The 25079-nt window shown below is 31.7% G+C and overlaps 1 protein-coding gene across 1 annotated transcript in view; it reads right to left on the bottom strand.

Moving 5' to 3' along the window:
- The window catches only part of LOC142333996 (uncharacterized), a 402091-nt gene that overhangs the window by 128616 nt on the left and 248396 nt on the right, over positions 1–25079 (bottom strand). Inside the window, exon 2 of the mRNA XM_075381664.1 lies at positions 17288–17424. The gene's annotated coding sequence lies outside the window, so the exon portion shown is untranslated. The remainder of the gene's footprint in view (positions 1–17287; positions 17425–25079) is intronic.

The raw sequence follows: 25079 nt of genomic DNA, 5'->3' as shown, positions 1-25079 counted from the left end.
AATTTTGACAGTTTGAAAATGAGTCCTTAATAATTATTAACAAGAAAAGAACGATTATTTTTAAGGAACAGAACCAGTAATACTTCGTAAACTCCTGGCTAATTTTTATTTTTTGTATTCTGTAATATAACATCATTGACCAAGCGGAGCGAAATCTTGTTAGAAGTCTACCTTTATTCATTTTGACTGTGTGTGTGTTTTTTTGTTTGTTAGGTATCATTCTGGCGCCGTAGGGGAAGACATCTGATTTTTAGATAAAATAAAGAATGTGACACGATTTTCTTTATATTAGTTTCCATTTTTGATAGCAGTAGCTCTTTTAACTAGACGCGAAATTGTACTGTGATGAAGAGGTGTGTGAAGAAGAGAGAAATATTTCCTTGCTAAACCATTAACACGAGATCACGTATCCACTAGTGCTGGGACTTGCACTTGATGCATCCACTATTTCCAGTTTGTGTCACACTAGCTACGCATAAAATATTTCCTTGTTTCCCTTTTTCTAAGTTTATCGTTTATCTCTGGGATTATTCTCTTACTACTATATAGAATCGCGCCTTTTCCAATTCACTGTCATATATTTTAATAACGTTGATTTTGGATAAACTTAAATGTTCTAAATCATCGCTCGGATATGTCTGTTAAAAACAAGAAAAATATTAAAGTTATAGATACTTATTTGTTTTCTTTTCATAGAAAAAATAAAAAAATATTTTTATTATTTAATCTTTTAGCAGAGTTACGAATATACTATTTAAAATTCATTTATTTGCGGTATTAAAGTGTAATTCTAATGCAAATTAACGCAATAACTACTCGCTTGAATAAATATAATTACTTTACCAAAGTAAATTTATGAGTTTACGTTAATATATTAAAATGTTAATCGGATAAGTGAGGCTTCAAAATGATGTAAAGCGACAACTTCCCCTCCGCTTTTGTTTTGAATTCGGCTTAACGGAAGATCTCCAATAACAGTAATGAGAATGAGGAGGATTCTGTCGGAGCCTTGTGCGAAGTGCATTGACAAAGATGGTAGGGTGTGGAGCTGAAAGCTGTGTGAGTGAACGCGAGTGCTGTTTCCAGATTTGGAGTAATGTTGTGACAGCTGCAACATCGCAGAGAGACGAAACAGTCAATAAAACAGGGTATACGTTCATAGAAGTGGAGTGAAACCCTCTTTTAGAAATACTGTATATCCACCTAAACTAACATATGTGATTGGCTTCCTAACTATGCGGTTCTTCTTACTAATATATTTAAATATATATATATATATATATATATATATATATATATATATGTATAAAAGATCATTTATTCGAATGTATATGTTTCTATTTAATGCTGTATTTCCATTTTGTAATACCAGTAACTTACCCGCATCTAGTGTTTCTGTGTTGTCAAAAGGTTTTTGTGACATACCAATTATCTATATTTTATCATAAAAAAAAAATTATAAAAGAAAAAAAAGCAATACATTAAATAAGAAATTTCTTTATTTTTTAATGTGCTTTAAAATTTAGGAAAAGATATAATAAGGATTTTCTATATATTTATAAGAAGATATTTATTTATTAAATTTTTTTTAATATTTAAATGGAAAATTTTGAACAGCGATAACCTCCGTAATAACCTTGGGCGTAAAGATAACGACAGTACAAGTAATACACAAAAATCAATACTTTCTATTAAGGAAATTCTATTAAATTAATGGGTCATCGGATTGATTGAGGATGGATTTATGTATACTGTACTGTGCGTAATTTTATTTGACGTAGTAATGATAATAATAATTCAGTTTCGTTTTGTTACAAAAAATTCACGACTGATTCTACTTAAATAAATAAATATATTGCAAGTCTACATCGTAAATAAAATTACATCTTTCTATAATTAAAGTGCTGTTACTTAAATAAAACATTTATAACTAATAAATATTTTATTTAAATGATATCGTAAGATTCTATCTAATATATTGTTTAAATAAAAAAATTATTTATAAATAATAATTAGAGAAATCTACTTACTGAATTTTTATATATTATCAATTTTCTTTATAATTGCAGTTGTTTAACTGTATACTCTTATTTTGCCTTTATTATTTACTAGTGATAAATATAGGGTGACACACGGAATATTTCAAATAATACCAATATCATTTACAGTAATAATTACTATTATGGAATGATAGGTAAGGATACAATCATCATCTGCATCAGTCAGAACTATAAAATGGAAAATTTCCTCCAAAAAACAGCCTTAGGGAAAGTTGGTTTCTAGGAAGAAAATCACCTTTAATTATTAGAAAATGGCATGGTTCGATTCTTTTTAATTTTCTGAGGCGATTAGGATCTATAAAAAGAGGAAAAAATGAATTCCGTTAGGAAATTAATTAGATTATGTGCGATTAAGTTGTGCTGCCCATAAGATCCGTGATTGGTATCGAAAAAATGCAGAAAATATGGTTAAAAAATTTTCACTCGGTGCACCTGAAAGTTGGTGAGTTTTATATACAGTTACTTTTAGATGCCTCTCTCCAGTAATATCCCTCGTGGGGAGACAAGAGACGCAAATGCGTCCCCACTACGGGACAGATTGATGCGAATAAATTAGTGCGTACAATGCTCGTCGGGGTTCGATACTTAGCGGCAGTGTCAAAACGGTATTGTTACATCGAAAGGAGAGGAATGCGAGGGAGTGAAGGACAGTCTCCTATGGAGCTGTCGTTTGCCTGCATTTATATGGATGGGCAGCAGTGATGAGACAGAAGGACTCTGAAGCCCCTGAACCGAAAGACCGTAGTCCCGATGGCAAGGAAGTCAAGGAAAATAACGAGACAAGGTAGTTAAGGAAGACAAGCTGGAAACCAAGACCTCCGAGGACAGAGGTGACAACAAAGGCTGGAAAGCGAGGGGGTGACGGACATTCTCTGCGAAGCCGTCGTTCGTCCGCACTTGCCTGGATGAGCGACGGTGATGATACTTGGGGACTCTAGATCCCCCAAGCTCGAAGGCATCTCCTGGGAGGGCTGCGTTATGCTTAATTCCGATTCCGGCCTCGGAAGGGGAGTTGGTGTGGTAGAGGTTTAGTTGGTATGGCGCAGATATACACACTCACTTTAACAACATCTTGCGGAACGTGTAAGCGAGCCCAACACTTCGTCCGTGAATGGTATTCCTCCCCTCACTAGATAATATAAAAACTATTACGATCTCAAGTTTTCTACTACCTGAAAGTACAAGTTGTATATAGAATTCCAGAAGAGAGAATATATCATAATGGATGTATCATAGGTAGATAAAAAATATTAAATCTACTTGTTTCATACACGAGTAGGTATTCTAAATCCTAATGAGTAAATTGAAAACTTTAAAATTTGCAGGAAACAAACAGACCAAAATCTAGAACTCTGAAGGCAAAAAGTTATAATATTGTCAGCTGTATTCTTAAACGTCGGTATTGTTCAAAGTACCCAAGTACTAGAATTGGACTTGATAAATATGTCACTAAGATGACATATTCAGAAGATAGTTAATCGTGCAATGTTGTTCTTAGAAATATGAGATTAAATCTAATAAAATTTTTAATGTTGTACAGATTTATTACTTACCCTTAAAATAAAACTTATTTCATAACCATCACTGATAATTTCGTGTATGTAAGTAAGTTAGCGATTTTTGTAAAATAATGATATACAAATAACAATCTAAAAGACAAATAGGTTAATTTTATAGATAATATATTGAATCACAGGTAATTAGTTCACTTAATTAAAAATTTGTAACTTGGTATGACACACATTTTCTGTAGTTCCTTTTCATTGGTGCATTATGAAAATAAAAAGTAAACTTAGACTACTTGCTATGATAAATTGTAATAAACAATATATTTTTAAATCCACACAAAAAATGGAATAGTGTTTCCATTCGTACATAAATAGTATTAAAGAAAAACAAAATTTTGTAAATGTTTATTCAATAAAAATATTATTTACCACGAACTGAACTGGTAAAAGGTGAATGTAAATATTATTTTCAGTTAAAATATGAAGATTAAACTTTTAGTTCTTACAATTATAGTAAATTACAATAAAACGGTGTGAAGTGTTGCAAGATTTTAAATAAAATACTGCAAAAAAAGATTCCATTTTCAAATGTATTTAAAAATTATTTCAACGTCACTAACGCAATAAATATGCGTTTTATATCTTATTTTAAACTATTTACATTTCTAATTATAAACAAAGATTTAATATTTTACTGAAACTATTTTGTAAGGAAAGCTATTTATTTATATATATATATATATATATATATATATTTTTTTTTTTTATGCAAGTACGCATAAATTTTGTAATAATATTGTATCAGTAATATGATATCACTAATTTGATATTAAACTCTTGGTTCAATATATCAATGAATTAAAAAACTGAGAACAATAACAAAAAAAAATCATATTATTCCTGAAAAATTTCATACATCTCTATAAAAAAGGATAGTAATAAAAATGGCCTTTTATTTTTTTGATAAATAAAAGCTTTGAATAAATTAATAGACAATTACAGAAATTTAAAAATTATATTTCTTGGGAAATTTATCGAAGTTAACTCTCGTTTGTTATATATTAAAACTTTATAATTTATAGAAAGCTTAGAATAAGTCACGAATTAGTCCTAAAGAACGGAAGAGGCATTCTCATAAATAACCAGGCTTACCAGGCAACGTAAAAAATGAAATTATATCCTGTTACCTTATTCGCTGGATAAAATATAATGCTATACAGTAGGATTTCAAACAATTAAAATGTAAATGATATTAAATCCCTTCAATTAATATTTCAGTCTGTTTACGAGGGGTGGTTACTCTATAGCGAGTATCATCACTCTTATAGAAAGCGGTGACAATAACTGGTTTCTATGATATATTATTTAGTGCACAATTTTAATAGCCGTAAGTGAAGAAACAATATTGTAAACCAACGATTAGTAGGCAACATCCCGTTAAGTTGTTAAAAGAATTATATACGTAATCGATTGAGAATTACATAGATTATTATAAAATATGTTTTTCTTTGTTTGGCTTTTATTATTGATCAAAGATGAGGGTATTTATACAAAAAATATAAAAGAATGTAATTATGAAATTCCAAGTTCTTGCTAGGAACTAATATACATAATTATTTGATTTAGGAATCATCTTGCTAATCAGTTCACTAACTCCTTTTTGAGGAAAGGTAGAAAGTTAAACCGGTACTCTCGTAAAAATAAATAACAGAATTCAAGTCAAATCTCCGTAAGGTTTTATTTAATTTTTACGTCAAACAACAAAATTATATTATAATAATCTAAATTTGCATTTCAGGTTGAAGTGAATCTTAATGCTTTGTTATTTTGATTAATATTGTTAACAAATATCCATTGGTTTTTTAAAGAAGAATAAACAAATCTCACATCTTAATTCAAACTACAACGTTGTGCATTCATAACTTTATTATAATTGATCTATTACGTCAAAGAATTTAAAAATACATATATATTTTTTCGGATGCCTTCAAAATCAGTTAAAGTATGTTACTAAAAATTAATTTTATAATTTTGTCTTTCACTGGCTGAAAAAAAAATACTTTCAGTTCTATTGTGTTAGAATTCTTGAGTCAAATTTGTATTGGTGCATTTAATCACAATTTCTCTTCCATTATTTATCTTTTTATAGTTGAAAATTTGAATTGCTTGAACAGATTAAAGTTTTTCAGAACATCTCTTTAAGAAAGATTGAATGCCTATTTGTAATGTTAAATTCAAAATTAGATAAAATATTTCTAATTCATTCTCCCAATCTTGTGTACTCAAAAAATATAATAAACCTTTAAGAATTATATCTAACAAATTTCATTTTTATCAACTAAGAACAAAGCTACAAATTATGGTAGATGCACTATGCTGTTTATATTTAAATAATGCATTTATTTATTAAATAATTACATCTAATACAAAGTAAAAAATAAAAAAAATAAATAAATAATAAAGTTTGTAAAAAAATAAAAACAAAAATATAAAATAAAATAAACCTGAAATGGATTTCAAACAAAACTCCCAACCTTTAAAGAAGTAACTCAATTTTACTTTTAAAGAGAAGTACGCGCTTGACATATAATATTAACTCAAAATTAAGAAAACCAATAACTATAATAGTAAAAAAAATAATTTCTAAAATAATTATTTCATCTACGTAGATAAAAGTTCGGCACTAAAATCTCATTGACTCTAATACTTTAAACTTTCATTCAATACATTTTCATAAAATATACTTGCATACGTTATCAGTTATATATGTATTATACTGTGTTGACAGCATTGAAATTCGGTGAAGATAGAAGGTATGCGTGAGTGAGTAGGGAAGTGTAGGTTGTAAAATATGGGATACTTGGCGATTAAAGGAATGTCTATATCAAAATAAATATATGATTAAATTAATACAAAAGCTGACAAAGATCTTGATGAATTTTTGTGACATTTGCATATTATTTAAAATTTTTAATTTCCTCCGCTAAGAAAATTGAAAATTATAATAAATACTACGGGCTAATCTATTTATTAAATTCGTTAAATTTCGAAAATTAATTTTAAATACGCTATAAGTTTTGAAAATAAATGTTTATAAATCTTATTTTAAATACCACCAACATACCCAGATGTGGATTGAAGATTCTGGCTGCTATTCAACTCTTTATAAATATTTTTACTCTAAAATGTAAAATAAATATTTTAAAACCTTGAAAATTATGACAAATTTTTAGTTCGAAACAATAGAAGGGTGCGTTTTAATTTTAAACTAAAGGGAGAAATAACGGAATTAATTTTTTAAAGTCTGTATTGCTAAAATAATAGATGGAATGACGTAAACACGATTATGATAAAGATAAAAATCTGAAAATGGAAATATTAACTTCATCTTCTGAAAGTTGTTTTGTTTGAGTAAAGTTGGAAATTGCAAAATATACTGAGAATATAAAGTACGTTCTTTAAAGAAAATTTGAATGGTACTTTTCTTTATATTTAAATGAATTATATAGAAAAACCATAAATTTATTTAGCTCAAAATCGAATTGTTCTCTTTATTACCTGTCATTTATAAATGTATACATTATTATTTAAAAGTTTAAATAATTTTAATAAATGCATATAGAAGATCAGAAGAAGTAGGTGTAACCTAAAATCTCTGTATCATTGTTCACATAGCAGTGACACAGAAACATAATTGATGAATAATGATATGAGATTGATCTATAGCCTTTTTTTTATTTTTAAATTTAATAAATATTATTTTGAGTAGGTTTTCAATTAAAACATTTAATGATTATGTATATCCCTTACATTTTGTATTCTATATCTGATTGATTTAAGGTTCATGTTATTTTTATCTTGCTAGTATAAAGATTTACGTGTGTTGCATCCAGTTTCTTTAATGGTCGTGTATTAAGTCATAATGGTAGTCAAGCTTTGTGTTGAGGCTTAATTATTATACGTTTGGAAATGACCATCTATTTCGTAATCTTTTTTTACTTCCTTGTACGACGTAAATAAACTCTTGTGATCGAGAAAAATTACGGTTTTCAGATTTCAACAGAAATATCCATTTTGAGAATCCCTGAATCCATTTTGACTACTCTCGACGTGATGTCTGGAGGTACATATGTTTGTACGTAAGTTTTTGAGTTATGCAATATAAATATCTTGCATAACTCAAGGCACATGGAATCAGAATTTATCTCCTTTTTTATATTAATATACTGATTTATTATATACAATTATTATCCTTTTTAATAAAAACATTTAACGATAAATAGCAATTCAGTAATAAGAACATAAAACAAATTATGAAAACCTATTTCACCAAAATTCTCTTTCATCTTATTATTATATTTATAAATTTTCTTAAGAGTGTTAATAATAAAAATTAATTTTGGGTATTTTTTAACTAAAATTATGGGTGATACTTATACATCCTCACATTCCATACATATAAACTTATTTTCGATATATTGCAACTAAGAAATTATTAGATAATCATTATTATTTAGGATATTTAGAGTCTGTGACACCCTTCCTATTTTATCAACAATCTCGAAAAATCAAAGCATTATTTTTCTATAATAAATATCTCAGTGCTACGATTGTTCTTTTAAAAATATATATATACATACAGGCCTATGACGTTTATACTTATGGATTCAACAACAGTGTGGATTGAATCGCATGATAGCTAACAGCTGTAATATTGTATTGCATCGTTCCAGCACGCAAGAATTAGGTTTCATATCATGTTATTCAGTTTAATAATATTATTTACCGTAATTTAATAATCTCCAATTTTTATTTTTAATATAAACAGTTATAAAAAATTAAATTTGGTGAAACTTTCTTTAATAGTATTTTTAACAAAATAAACTTATTTTCGTTAACATAATAAAAATTAAAAATCCTACTAAACAACATTTATTCATAAAATTTCATTACTACAAAAGATTTTATTTTTACTACAATATCCATCACAAAAGGGGTTGATAAAGTGACAGTATTTTAATCAGCGACATGATTGATGTGACACTAATAATGCTTTGAATGAAATTGAATTTCATAGAAAAAAATTTTTATAAGCATATCATTTTTGTGTGTGTGTGTGTGTTTATATATATATATTTACGTACGAATATTAAAAAAAGCTCAAAAAACTTTCATTATCAACATCAAAATTAAAAATTAAAATTTATGTCTAAGTTAATTGAGTTTAATAAACTGTTTATTTTTAGAAATAATAATAATTAATTTAATTATTTATATTGAACGATAAATAAAAAAAACTAAAAATTATTAGTATAAACACTCTACACGATGGAATTATTGATCTGTGTAAGCGTGGACCGACAATCTACACGTATTTCTCGCTGCACTGTTTGCTGCTAGGCGTCTGAATACGGAGTAGCCAGAAGATTAATGGCAGCACATTACGTGTCTTCACACGATCAGGCAAATTAGCAGCCTGACACACTGAATGTGCATGTGTTTATCTTTACAGAACCCTGCTCGTTCACCCGCTGGGCACGAGTTCGATGCGGATATTGCATTCTGTTATATACAGTGTTCAGGTAATTACTCGTACATTCAGACCGGTCTATCATTAATGCGTTGCAGTTTCCCGTTTGCAATTCTATTCTTGTAACTACAAACGGCCGAAAAGTAGTTTATTTTCGAATGTGATGTGATCATATTTACACTTGTATGAATTTATTCATGAATAAATCGTTTAGAAACTTCAAAGATAAAGTTAATAACATGATATAAACAATATACTCGACTAATAATTCAAACTATGCTATCAAAATTTCATAACCGTTCATCTACAAACACAAAGAGGCACATCCCCAGATATATATAAGTGCACCCTACTGATATTAGCACACGCACACATGCATAGGAACATAAACATTATACAATGCTACACACACTATAAATTTATTGTGTGTGTATTGATAACATTGTTTATCATTAAATTAAGATCGTTTTATTTGAATTGGTACTTCCAGGGTTAGGAAAAATCATAGGTATATAATTATCCTGTTTTAAAACACAATTAATATAAAAATTATCTTACAAATTATCGTAGAAATTTTAAAATTGGTATTTTAAATATCACTTATTTTTTTAAGCTACTGTGATTTATGTTTTCCATAGTTAATTTGTTAATTTTGGACTTTTCCACGTATTTTATACATAATAGGATATTTCATTTTCAGTAGACCTTAGAAAGGGATTAACATTTCCCTGCTTAAAGTTATGAAAACTAGGACAAATTCAAAAGCATAAAAATAATGAAACTAGTTATTCAGGTTTTAGAGTCACGAAAAATTAAAAGAGTACAGGTCATAATTAATATTCTACTTTGAAAGTTGCACAATGTTTTCAGTTTTTAAATAATCATGTATGGGTGATATAGTGATGATAAAGTAAATTATGAAAAAAAAAAATGGGATATAATAAAGCGGTCATTTTTATTAATTTGTTGTATTTCATTTGATCAATACGATTTTAAATCTTTGTAAAAACAATTAAAATCTTCATAATGAATTCACAATTTATATCAGTTAAAATTAAGATTAAGGCAGGGATGTATTATCTTTAAAATATTATTAAAAATTCATGGGTTATTGACGAATTGGAAGATTGACTGATTGCAGATATATTCCTTAGAGATAAATCTGAAAATAATACTCAGTTATTTGAAGATTATCATAATATAATCCAGGAAACTGAGAACCATTTCTAATGCTTAATATGCCAAGTTTTTAAAATATCAGGTGGTCTAAAACGTATTAGCCTTTGGAGGCCAAAGTTGAGAATACATTTTTATTTTTATTGGAAAATAGCATTATGAAAAAACGAATGCATCATTTTTTCGATGATCTTCTGCCATTTTTCTGGAAACACAATAATCCCGTTGCTATAGAACCTCTAATGTTTCTGGTCAAAAATTTGTGACATCTGGTTTTCACAGGCCACTTTTAAAACTAATTTATAACATTAAGTTGAGTTCTGCAGAAACTGAAACAAATGATATTCTGACGGTACTGGATTTGCGCTATACGGTGAATAAATTAAAACCTCCCAGTCAATTCCTCAATTTCTGACCGGTTGTTAGAGATATATGCAGTCTGGCGTTGTAATCCAATGGGTTGGTCTAAGAGTAAATTCGTCATCGCAAATAAACTGATTTCGAAGTCAGAAGTTCTAAGATTTAAATCCTTTTATGGGGATTTGAATACTAGCTCGTGGATACCGGTTCTTCGGCGGCTGGGTTTCAATTAATCACACTTCTCAGAAATGATCGACCTCAGACTGTACAAGAATACACTTTATTTATATTCGTACGTATAATCCTCATTCATCCTCTGAAGTAATACCTTACGGGTTTTCCGGAGGCTAAACAGAAAAAAAAAGAAAAAAGATGCAATGATCTGGCATTGTCAGCGTGATGTACATCACCCATTCTGTTGACCAGTTCAGGCTGTTTCTTATGAAGTACTTGACGCAATCGCAATAACTGCCAACAGTACAGTTCTGAATTTATTGTTCTGCTTGGCGGCAGTAACTCGTGATACATGACGCCCTTCCAATCCCATCAGACGTACAGCATAACCTTCCTGGGCGTCAGTTGGGCTTCGCTAAAGACTATGGAGCTTCTCCTCGTTTCGACTAAAAACTTTTCACGCCTTGTGTAGTAGGTTATCTACTTTCCATCACTCGTGATCAACCGTTTCAGAAATGGCTTGATTTTGTTGCGATTCAATATAGATTCGCAGATAAAAATTCGATCGAGTAAATTTTTTTGAGTCAGCTCATGTGGCACCCAAACGTCGAACTTCTTTTGTAGCTAGCTTTAATACTGTTTGATGGTGGATGTTTAGATCATTGGCGATGTCATGCCTGTTTCGTGCACAGAAGGTTCAATACTTTTTAGACTACCTGTATATTCAAAATATGATGTTTGTGTATCGAAAGCGAATCACATATCAATGAGTTCCATTATCAATTAATAGTAGTCTGAAAATTTTACTTTAATTATAGAAAAACTTAAACCTCCATGAAAGAAAGGCAATAATGGTATTAATGTACAGAACGGAGGCTTAGGTAACTGATTTAAGAAGGAAAAAAATTATGAAGTTTTCGAAACAGGTTTGTGATGTTTTTCTTATTAAATCCCGACTTATGTATTTTAAATTCTAAAATTATCCCAGAAATATGATATATTTCTTTAGTAATATTTTGGGTTGAATTAATATTTTAAACCAAAAATAGAAATATTAATGAAAGAGAGCACTCAAGTTTTTAATGATCATTTTTCATTATCTAAAAGATTACATATCGTAAAGAATGGTACTCATTACGTATAAAATTTTGAGAGGATAGTACTGATCCTCTTACAATTTTATAAGTGATTAAAATTTCTTGAAAACTTCAAAAACTGATTTTAAGAGTATAAAGTGTTTTTAGTACCTTATAAAACAGAAACAGAGAAAATATCAGAAAATTATTTTCCAGCATTCATCCAGAATTTACTACCATAATATGTTGAAAAAAAAAAGTCATATACGCTGACACGGTGATTCGTTAAAAGGGTATTTTACAGCTCATGTAAGGAAAAAATATTGATTACTACTTATAGGACACTAAAACTGATTAATTTTTATTCATCTTAAATAATAATCATAAGTGATCTATTTTTATAAATGTACGAGTATTATAAATGTTTAGAAGAAATATACATTTTAAATTTTTATAAAAAGACATTAATTCCAAAACGAGAAATAAAGTTACACATCTATAATTAAATTTTCCAGGAAGTGAATTTCTAGAGAAAATACCATATACAACAATTTTCATCTTTATCATTGCAGGTAGCAGAATATTAGGAGAATCAATTCCTGAAATTGGCTGCGTAACATAAAATATACTATAACTGTTTACGCGTATGTGAATGAAACAGACTTAATTTCATATTTTTAATTTTATGTTCCAGGTAAGATTTTTATAATTAATCAAGCTTTTGTGGGCTTAATGACTTCCTAATAAGTTACAAATATCAAGAAAATTCGTTGTATATATATTTATATATATATATATATATATATATATATATATTTTGTAACAAGCCAATTCGACATCCAGACTCCACACCACTAAATATAGTATTATTATTTACAAACTTCAATGAAATTTTTAAAGTAAACTAAATTTTGGTATATTTGACAACAAGCTTCTAATTTAAATTTTTGTCATTAAATCAGTTTTGATCATCAAAATCATTCAATATTTTTAGTCCAAAATGAACAGCGGTGTCTATCTAAATTGTGCAAAAATCTACATACTCCTACTCTAAAAAAAATTTTTTAATTTAACTTATTGTTCAGTTGATGAACTGACACTGATATTTTTTACTGAGGTAAAAAATAAAATTGCTAGGGCCAAAGTGATAAGCTTTAACGTGAAAAGACCTCAAAAATTCTAACAACAAATCCTGATACCCCGTTTTATCCTTTAAAAATAATAAAAGAAGGATAAACAAAATCGTGAATTCCATTTTCGTTTCTTCGTGTTTTTATCTTTAAGATAATAATTTTACTATTTTTCATAATTATATTCTATAACATAATTTTACGAATAAAAAATTATAACTTGCATATATAAAAATTTATAATTCTATAATTTCAAAAAAACTAAAAGTAATTTACGTACATTTCATTAATATATTTGCCTAAATTGTGTAATAGTTTATATTTTATAAATACATGTGATTATTATTATTATATTATTATTATTACTCAGTCATTGGTCTGATGCAGTGTAACAAATTTGTTTAGTTATTTGTAAGGTAAGTCACGCATCCTACATTGCTCCATCAAAACTTTTTTCATTTCATGACAGAAAGAGCGTGAGTGCAGATTGTCAAATAACTGAATTAAAAAATAAAATAAATTAAAAATATTATTAAAATAAAATATTATTTAAAAAGCTTTTGTAAATTACACTTCATTTTTTACAAACGTAACTGACATTTATTTATTTTCCTGGGTGCACAGCGAAGTGTCACCATCAACGCTAGGAGACGATATATATAGTAAACAAATAAATATTAAAAATTAACTTCATAGTACAGAGAGATAACGCCTATGACGACTGCTAAAAGTGAAATAAAACAAAAGTGAAATGTAACATTAAATAAAAAAAGATTATTTGTCAAATGGCATAAATAGATGAAAAAAATTAACAGATGAAAAAAGATATGAATAATTAAATTCTTGAATCCAGATGCATGGTTATTTCATAGATAAGAAATCGCAAGTCATTCGATAACATCGACAAATTGTTGCATTAGATATTTCGGATGTTAGTCTCTAGTTTATATTTCCGTCAGAATGCCACGCCACAGTTCCTAAGTATGTAGTGTACCGTCCGTTGACAGTCACAGTGAACAAAAACAGGTGCATCGGTCCGAGTCATGAGATGTTCATGAGTGAGTCTAGTATGCCCTACTTACAAAAGTCAAATAATAGCTTCCACTCGTCGGCTATTTCTGAATGAAGAGCTCCATGGTAACACATTGTCCTTAACTGGACGAAATTTATTATTGATGATAGCATTCCATTCACTTTGCCACACATCACTGACCACACTCATCAGAAAACAGACAAAACTTCAGAAACAATGCGATTAGTGAAAGAAAGTTGCAAAACTCTTTGCCTCTTTTGTTGAACGATCAGCGGCTCATTACCTGAAATTCCTATGTGGCTGGAGATCCAATAGAAACTCAAACTTATATTATTTCACTTAGCCATTTCAGAAATAATAGATTGCATTTCACGGACAACAGGCGTCTAGAGTACATATCACTAATCACCTGCAAGGCACTCATGGAATCTTATCGAACAAGTGCGTGTCAATAGGCTGTGCTAATTATATTCAAGGCCTTATAATAAGCATACAGCTTAACGACAAAACCACTGACGATACTGGGAAGCCTAAATACGTATTTTCTAATTTCTAAACACAAAAAAGCACCGCCAACATAAATATCGTGTTTAGAGCCGTCTGTATAAACTATAGCATCAGGATTCATGATATTTATAATAACTTTTTTCTAGTAAAATAACCAGATGTTATCTGGTATGTTTTATGATATCGACAAAGGCTAAAGCAATAATTCACGAGGGAAGTCCGGCAACGTAATAATATATAAGGGTTTTATAATGTTAAGAAACAGGAGGAACTGGTGGTAATTATAGATTTAGAGATAACAAAATGCGATAAGCCAAAACGGAGCTGTAGATCTTGGACGTTCCAGGTATCGATTAAGATGTTATTTGGAGAACACCGCATCAAAGGTCGGATAATTTCGTAGCGCTTTCAGAAAAAAAGATCAAGAAAATCATTTGGTTTCGTTTACACTAAAGAGATGGCTCACCATAGTATCCTAGTTGACTTAACACGGGGCTTGAACGAAATGTACTTTATAAGAACGGATAAATGAGTTATGGTCTACATCGAGCGTTCAAGAGCGGTGGCGTGAGTGGAAGAATAAGCTACACAGTTGTAATCCAATCGGGAACAGACCAGTGATCGATAGAATCGCAACATGTAAACTGGATCACTTTTCCAAGGAGTATATGATAGAACCCTCAGCATGTCTAGCAATTTTAGACGTTAAACCTAAAGCTCTTTTAAATATGTAACCCACATTAGTCATTGATCAAACCACAATCCTAAAAATCTAACGTCTGTGTATGATTCAGCTGGTTCACCAGCTGTTGTTATGGAACATCATGAACAACATCGTGATTATGATGTTGAGGAATCGTGTACGACGGGGTGCCCAGCATGGACTTCCCACCGAGGGTTATTGCACTGGCTTTTGCGGACAACCTCGATTTGTTGGTCGTGGCTAAAAAGGAGGACGAGGTGGCTGCACCTGCTGGTGAGGCCGTCATTGAACGGGTCCGGTGCTAGCTTGAGGAAAGATGCTTAATCACTGGAGAAAACGAGAGCGGTGGTATTAGCTGGTAGAAGGAGACACTTCCCGATTGAGCTCTGAATTGGAGAACATCAGGTGGAATTGCAAGCTGCGACCAACCATCTAGGTCCTTTACTACCCACGTCCAAGAATTGTGTCAACGGGCTAAGAAGGCTGTGACGGGACTAAGCAGACTTTTGGGAAGAATAACTTGACCACGTACTTCTAAAGACAGGAAGTACTCGCATGTGGTGAATTCAATACTTCTATCTCGGGTACCGGTTTAGAACAGGCTGATGGGTGTTGACCGCAATCGGCGGTTGCTAAAGGGAATACATCCCCGCATCACTATTTGCGTGGCAGCCGCGTATAACGCTGTATCAGCTGATGCAATTATTGATGCTATGGTCCCATGATAGCAAATGGCCAACCATAGGACTAGAGTATACGAAGAATGCGATCTATCAATAACGTTTTTTGGCAATGATGGTCGAGTGACGGTCCAGGTGGGACGCCTCTCAGAAGGAAAGATAGATTCATCGATTAATTCCAAACATCTGGCCGTGGTTCGGGAGGATATTTGGTGAGCTAAGTAATTGGCTCGTCTAGTTTCTGACTGGTCACGGAGCCTTTAAAATATACTTATACTGGAGACGGAGGGCTGATGATGAGGAATGCCTATACTTTGGTGAGAGGGACACCTGAACACGTAATATTTGAGTGCGGTAGGTGCGTCAGTATTTTATATCACTGGTGGGTCCGCTGAATACTGAAAATATCATACCCTAGAGATCAAACAGAGGTTCATCATAATCTCGAACTTGAACATTGCGAATTTGATACAGCAGAAAGACCGAGAAGCGAGGAGTTAAGGGACAGCCCACTGTGGAGTCATTTTTCGCCTGGGCTTGCTTGGATGGGTGGCGGCGATAAAGCAGTGGAACTCCCTAACCCCGAGCTGAATAGAACGAGACCGGCGGGGATGCCCCTTGGGGTGACCCCGTTAAAAGCGAAACTCGTGAAGACCGAGTCCTGGCCATTGGGTTGGTGCTGCTGTGAACGGCATAACCGAGCACAGCGTGCTCTCTCTTGTTGGTTAGAGGCACTCTCCTGGTGCTCAACTCCGGGAGCTGAGTTTGTGCTTAAATTATGGTTCGTCTCGGGAAGAGATGATTGGTGAGACAGGAACCTCTGATACATTCAGACATGCTGTTCGTCTGTGAGGTGTGAGCCGGGATCTGGTTCCCAGATCCGGACAAGTATCCAGTACGCGATCATACGGCGGTGGGGAGGGACGAGCTGTGTTTTTTTTAATACAATCAGACCATGTTTGGTCGGTAGGGCGCAGGTACACATACACGCTCTTAATAACATCTTGCAGAACCTGTTAGCGAGTCCGAAACTTACTACGTAAACGCTATTCCTTCGTCTCACCGGAAAAAATAAATAAATAAACCCTCTCTGTAGTTGCCGAAGTCCTACAATCAAATGTAAATTGCAAAATTATCTACAAATAATGAGTTCATAACGGGTTTTCACACGCAGTTTGTTATACAGCAGTCAAAAATATAATCATCATTTCTATTTTTTTTTACATTTATTTTCGTAGTCGTCTACTAGGATACAATTAATCACCATTAAAAAATTACTAATAAATACATGTTAACAGCCTTTGCAAGTGTATTTATATACTTACAAATTGATTAAATTTGATAATTTACCTTATAATTTACTGTGTAATTTTTCGAGTAATGATAGTCTCGTGTCGACGATGCCAGGGTTTGCCAAATCAATTATCCAAACTTTGTTAATCCATTGACGAATAAGTATCTTCAGAAATCTTTCGAAATGTCATTCTCTGTAAACAAAAGATAATTCCAATCTTTTAACTTAACTGTAAACATTAACATCTAACTATAAACTAATACAAAACAAAAATCATCTATGATTTGAAAAATATACTGAAATTAATTACACCAAATTAATTAAAAAAAAAAAAATTAGATGAGTAGGTATTAATACTAATAAGGATATCAGGCCTCAGAGAGAACTGTAACACTGCAGAAAAATTAATAATAAAATTTAAAAAAAAAACTACATGGTTTTTAAGACTAAATAGTTGAAGGTCAACCCATATATACATTAAGTTGCTTCCAAAACGCAGAACGATCTCAGTTCGTTTTCTGTGTATTTTTTATAATATATTTATATTCAAGCGTTATCCTACCAAATGGACTGATTTTGATGATTCTATTTTGTGAGAATTAAAATCATGGAGTTCCCATTGTTAGGTTTTCCACATAAATTCGTTGAAAATTTGAAAAATAATAATTTTCATTGTCTGGGAAAATGATTAGATGTTTTTAATTTTTGTCTCGTCGTCGTCATTGCTTGGTGCAAGAAGTTCAAAATGATTAGTTGAATAATTTTGGTATATAGTAGATACGTACAGCCAAATACCGAAGAACTTTAGTTCATGCATAATAACAATTTATGTTATTTTTTTCTTTCCTCCTATTATTTTTATAACAGATTTCCATTTTCATTTCATATGAACGGTTTTTTTTAATACAATCAGTATTATACGTAGGCCTTTCGGTAACTTATAAAAGAAAATGTCTAAATTATGTAAAACAAAATAAAATTGAAAAGAATGAAAAAAAACACAAAAAGAAAATAAAAATATAATATTTTTTTCTATTTCTTTAAATATTGACTTGGTTGAGATTTGAAAGTCTACTCTATATAAGGAACGTAACACATAATTGTTCAGATATAGGAGACTTCAAAAGTGTAAATTTAAAGTAGAAGTGAAAAGGTATATCTTTCTGAATCATTTTAAGTTTAGATTACTCTTTTATTTTAATTTTATAACACTCTAAATAATTATGAATTTGGTTTCTGAGAAAATGAACTATTCGTATTTCATATAAATAAGATAAGATTCGTATAAATAAGATATGTTACGCTTCTTGACATTTTTCTAATAATATTTATGTTGCTTATTTGGTAAACATTAGTTAAAACATGATAACTTTTTTTCAGAAATAGACGTAGAATTAAGTTTGGCGAATTATGTAAACTGAATATTATTGTAACGTGGTAATATATTTGATAATTTTTTTTATCTGTGTAAATAATTTGCTAACTCGTTAAAAAAATTTGAATATGTAGGATACATAATTTAGAGAGTTATTTATAGAAATTAGTCCTGACGAAAAACTGAAGCTAATATTTATTGTACAATTAAAAGATAACTATTTTTATAAAGTGAAAATCTTCCAAAAACATTAAAAAAACAGAACCCCTATATTAATTTTGTTTAAATAATTTATGAAGCAAAAAATAAAGTTCTCTAGTATACATTCATGTCTCTAAAAAAATTCTTTCTGCAAGTAGTAAATTTCTTCAGTAAATCAAATTATGAAGAATTGCAATAAAATCTTTAATATTATTATATTCTAGTTCAGCTGAACAGATTTTTTCCTTTAAACATTTTATTTACTTTTTAAATCAACTTAATAGATATAGTTTAAAAAGAAGGAAAAATGGAAAAATATCCCCATAGGTTCATTTTAGATCCCGATTTCGAATCCTGCTCATGTATGGCACTTTCATACAAAGCTATCATAAAGGGACTGTAATTGGGCATAAGCTTATTCTTGTTTTGAGATAAATGAATAAGTAAGTAATTAAATTAATTAATGGTATTGGATGATGGAGGTTAAGAAACTAAGGTAGGCATAGAAAGTGTAAGCAGTTATTTATATATTAACTTTTTTTTATATGATTTATAATTGTTAGCTTATGGTTTAGAAGTCAGGTAATTTCGAAGCAGGTTCAAACCTTCCTAATAAAAACAAGAAGACGAATTGTGTTGTCCGAAAAAAACATCTAATAACAGAAGTTTAACTTACTAAAAAACATTCTATATCAAATAATTTTAATACACTAGAAACATGTCTTCTAACATGAAAAATTGTCCATTTTAAAATTATAAATAAAATATTAAATGTGAATTTATTATTTGTAGTCATTCGTGGGTTGACTGATTCTATTCACCATTTCTATCTGTTTTGTGCAAACATTTGTCCTCATCATAATTATTACATCTTATATTCTCAGTTAATAGTTTCATACAATAAAACCTTTGTATTTATAGAGTTTACCTTCTACAATCTCTTCCTTTATAGATGTAATAAATCTAGACTTCTTAATATATGCATCAGCAATATACTTGTAATTAATTTATTAAAAGATTCCACTACAAATTTTCTCCTATTTATCTTAACAGTTATTCATTTCCAAATTTTATCGATCTACATAATTTCAACATCCTCCTGTAAAATTACATTTCAAAGGACTCGAACATCCCTACATTCTACACAAATATTTTTATTGAATTTTCCTCCCTTATTCTTAAATTCGTTTTGATACAGCAAACTTCTTTTTAGGAATAAAATTCTTCTTTCACTGTATCAGGCTACTTTTATGTCTGAAATTCATATTTCATCCTTTGTAAAATTATTTCCTAATAAAACTCCTGTACCTCTTCATCACTTCTGGTAACTAATATTCTCCCATTTTAATGCTTATTTCTTAATATTGCTTCTCAGACTTTTCACAAAACTTATTAAGTATGAATAATTTTTTCTTATTTTATTATAGAATTTTAATGCATATAGATTCCTTGCTTAGTTTGAAAACTGTGGTACGTTTTTTAAACTTGTTTCGTGTTTTTAAATTACATGAAATCATATTTAAAATATTGTTTTAAATTAAAGTTAAAAGCGAAAAGTACGTAGTACGTAATTATATCCTAGTATGTAATTAAACATAATTATGTTACAAACAGCGTTGTGTGTTTATTTTGTGGTTTTTCTATCACATCAAATCCCAGAGAGTCAAGCAAGAATACAATAAGAATTACATACACAAATTCATTTTTCCCCATCATATTCATTATAATATTGATCATGTTACATTATTTGAATTTTGGGCGTAAAAACTGTAATTGAATAAATCTTATTTATTGCGTTTGAACTTATACTGTAATTCATATGACAAGAATAAACCAGAATCAAATTTATTCATTAAATTTTGTCAAGCCTTTTTTATATCTTAAAACACATTTATGCTGAAACTTGGCAACAAACAAAACTGCATAAAGTTTGAACTTTACTTAAAGCGATTTTTTACAATGGGTTCTTCATTTTGGCTTAGCCCCAGATCTAAATTAGAGATCCACTTTCACTTTACTAAATCTCGTTCAGCATACATTTGAACATTTTCAAGGGCTTTTACGGCTAATATCTTTATCAAAAATATTATTTACCTGTGAAAATGATGCTTTTATTATTATTTTTTTATTTAGATATAAAACAATCAATGTACAAACTATAAATTTTTCACAGTATATTTTAATAAATACCAGTACTTTATTCTTGGAATAAATCTTTCCGGTTACTCATAAAAAAAACTAAAATATGTCTTTCTGACTTTAAATCATTTTTTTTTAATTTGATGAAGAAAGAATATGATGAATCTGGAAAAATGTTAAAATAAGTATAGGAAAGTGAAATATGGTGTAAAACGGGATGGGGATGGTATTATCTCTTCTGTAATTAAATTTTATTTTGAGATGATATTTGGATGATATTTTGCAATCAGCTGTTCTCTATGATAGTGGTATGCTTGTTGATTCAAACTAAAATTTATACCTGTGTTACGGTTGCGATATATTTCATTATGTTATGTTATGTCTGCAGTTGCGTTTTGGAGATTAATTCTCATTATGTATCAAAGTTTTGTTATTATTATTTTTTTTTTTTTGGTTGTAGTATTAGAGATTATTTTTGATCTGCCGCTCCGTTGCTAAGTAGTGTTCTTTTATGTTTTATGATTACTTGTTTCTTTCATTTATATTTAGTTCTTATCCAGTATGGATCAGCTATCTTCAGCAGATATGATAGACGAAGGTCCATCTGATATTGTAGGTTGTCAGATTACATCCAGAAAACGTGATCCGCTGCCGTCGTTGAATAGAGAACCGAGGAGAGTTGACCTCGTAGAAAACTTATTAGAGACTATATAACAAACAATCTATCGGGAAATTCAAGTGTAATTATGAATCCCAACCTACTACTAGTCACCGGCCTCCTTAGCGCGAGTGGTAGCGACTCAGCCTTTTATCCGGAGGTCCCGGATTCGAATCCCAGTCAGACATGGAATTTTCACACACGCTAAAAATTATTCATCTCATACTCTAAAGCAATACCTAACGGTGGACCCGGAGGTTACAAAAAAACCTACTACTATACTAGTCAGTGTAGGACCATACCTATGCCGAGGAACCATACTGATTCGTAGTCCTAGCACTGGTGAATTACCTTCCATTAGAGTATACGGATATTGTGAACCGAACGGAACTGGTCAAGCCACCTTCTCTGTGCTTTATGAGATAAACAATGTGCTGAAGCTGTACGAACTCTTAGAAACTTTCATGTACAAGGGGGATTACACTGGTCGGAGGTAAACAACTAAGAATAATTTATCGGGACATTGAATCGTACAAGAAAATCATAAATGTATTTCGGGAACATGGTTTGATAAGCCATACCTTCACTAGAAAGAACTTATGAGCCTTTCGGATCGTGATTAGGAACCTACACCATTCGATTCCACTAGAGATGATCAAGGAAAAAATCGAAGGCCACGGGCATCGGGTGAAGGACTTGATAAATGTACGCCATAGGGGGACTAAGGAGACCACATCGACATTTTCCGTGTACCTGGAGCCGCAAGAGAACAATAAGACCATATATGAATTGAAGTACATTGCGAATTGTAGGGTGTCGTTTGAGTCACCACGGAAACCAACAGTCCTCGTGCATTTCCTCAGGTGTCAACAGTACGGGCACACATAAAAATTGTATGAGACCTTTCCGCTGTGTAAAGTGTGGGGAAGACCATCGAACAGCTGATTGCTCAAGGAAGGACAGGAGCACTCCTGCAACCTACGCATTGTGTCAATCCGACCACGCGGCAAACTATCGAGGCTGCAGAGTATACTAAGAGATATTGGGGAGAAAATGTAAGCGAAAGGCGAAATGGAATTAACATCTTGCTCCGAGAGTCGAATCCGCTAGCCGCAGGGTGACCAGCTCCGCCCTTGATGATAAAAATTTCCCCTCGTTGGGACATGAAGGATCTAGCACGGTAGGTGCAAAGCCTGAATCTCTCCACTAAACTATGCTGCAGCAGCTGGATGTATTAGTGAGAATAATTTGGACAAGTTAGACAGGCTTTCATCAAATACAGATTTCTGCTTCAACAGATTGGGAGTCTAATAGCCTATCTTATTCAGGTGCTCTCCAAAATATGTTAATGATAAAATTTCTGCGAAAAGTTACATGGAACATTAACGGGCTACTTTCTCGGCGAGAAGAACTAGGAATAATAGGAATTACCTAGAAGTAATATTAATATCGAAATCGAACTTTACAGACCGGAATTATTTCCGGTTTCAATGTTTCTCTGTGTATGTTACGAATTACCCACATAGGAAAGCACATTGATGAACCGCAATTCTGGTTATGAATTCTCTGAGGCATCACCAACTTCCTATCTTCTACATTAACAAGATTCAGCCAACCACAGTTGAAGTTGCAGACTGGTTGTGACGTATCAGACTGTCCGCGGCGTACTGTGTCCTCTACGCCATACTGTAACCGACGAGTTATTTTCGGAGTACTTAGCAACTGTATGTTCTAGGATTGTCGCTGGACGGAACTGGACGCGAAAGATCTGTTGTGGGGTTTGCGTTTGATTACCAGCAGAGGAAGAATATTGAGGAAATGTGTTCAGAATCTCTGCCTGGACGTGGGTTCGGGATTTCAGCTGACATATTGGCCTTCGGAACTAACTAATATTTCGGATTTAGTTGAGTATTTTATCAATTCAGGTATATCATCTGCGTACACTCTGGTAGAAAACAGCAATGATTCAACTTCGGACCACTCACCCGATATACCTACATTGAGCACGACGGTACTGAGGAACAAAAGGGGGGCTATTCTGCATAAAAAACGAACAGAATATGTTTTTTGTCAGGACTGGATCGAAGAGAAACTGACTGATACATTTCCGCTCGTTACTCTTGAGGATATTGATTACGCGACGTACCTTCTAACGTAAGTGATGCAAGTGGATGCATGGCAGTCTACCCCTGAAGATGTTCATTCGCCAGAGACAATACTTAACCGAGAGAAGTGGCAGATCTAATTGTCTGAAAACAGCAACTTAGGCGAAATTGGCAGCGTTTCAGGAGGCAAGAAGACAGGACTATTCTTAACAGAGCGGCGTGGAGACTGAGGAAGTTGTTAAAGACTATCAAATATGAGAAATTCAAGGAGTACATCGGAAATATTTCTCTCCTAAATGTAGACGGATGTACCTTATGGAAGGCTACAAAGGGACCACAACGATCCCCAGGAACACTCCCTGCCCTACAGAGGAGTACTGATTCGTGGGCGAGGAATGACTGAGAGAAGGACGCCGACCTATTTGCTTCACACTTAGAAGTAAACTTCCAACCCCAGGATAATGAGGGTCATAATGATGTAGATATTGAAGACTTCCTAAAGAGCCCAATGCCAATCAGCTTTCCGATTAGACAGATACTGAAATTAATCAACCAAGGAAGGTGATTAAGGAAAGCCCCGAGCTTTGACTAAGTGACGCACAAAATGCTTGGAATGCTCCGCTTAAAGGGGCCACATACGTTAGGGATGTCTTTACCGCCGTTCTGCGGATATCTTAGTTCCCAGCGGAATGGAAGTTGTCGGCGGTGGTAATGGTTTTGAAACCAGGGAAGCCTGCACCGGAAGTTTCTTTTTACAAACTAATTAGCTTCTTACTGGTCTTATCTATATTGTTTGAGAAGCTCCTACCTCGCAGGCTTATGTCAGAGTTGGAGAGTATGGGGATAATTCCGGGCCACTATTTTCAGTTCAGGTTTGGTCATTCCGCTATCAGATAGTGACATAGAGTCGTCAGGGTCATCAGTGGGTGTCAGAAGGAAATTCTGGTCGGCGGCTTTCCTAGACATCCAACAGGCCTTTGACGAGGTATGAAAACCTGACTTGCTCTATAAGTCGAAATTACAACTTCCTGAACCCTACTTCCTCGTCTTACGGAATTATTTTGAGAGGAGTTTCGCTCAAATGAATTGTAATAAAGAGTTGCCGAGATTCTTTAAGATTAGGTTGGATGTCCCTCAGGGCTCTGTACTGAGCCCTGTGTTGTATTCCGTATTCTCTGCAGACCTATCACATTCCACTTTGGGAGCCGATTGTAATTATACTAGTTTTTGAACAAAAAATAAAATAAAAATATTTCCTAATGAATATTTAGTAATGAATATTAAGTATAAGGACACTCCAATTTAGGGGAAGGTATTTTTGTACTCCTTACATCTCAACAAAAGGAAATTTATTTTTTCCCACTCACAGC

This window comes from Lycorma delicatula, chromosome 1 (genome assembly GCF_047948215.1).
Source record: "Lycorma delicatula isolate Av1 chromosome 1, ASM4794821v1, whole genome shotgun sequence".
Taxonomy (NCBI): Eukaryota; Metazoa; Arthropoda; class Insecta; order Hemiptera; family Fulgoridae; genus Lycorma; species Lycorma delicatula.
The sequence above is the reverse complement of the archived record's forward strand: the minus strand, read 5'-3'. Positions and strand labels throughout refer to the sequence as shown.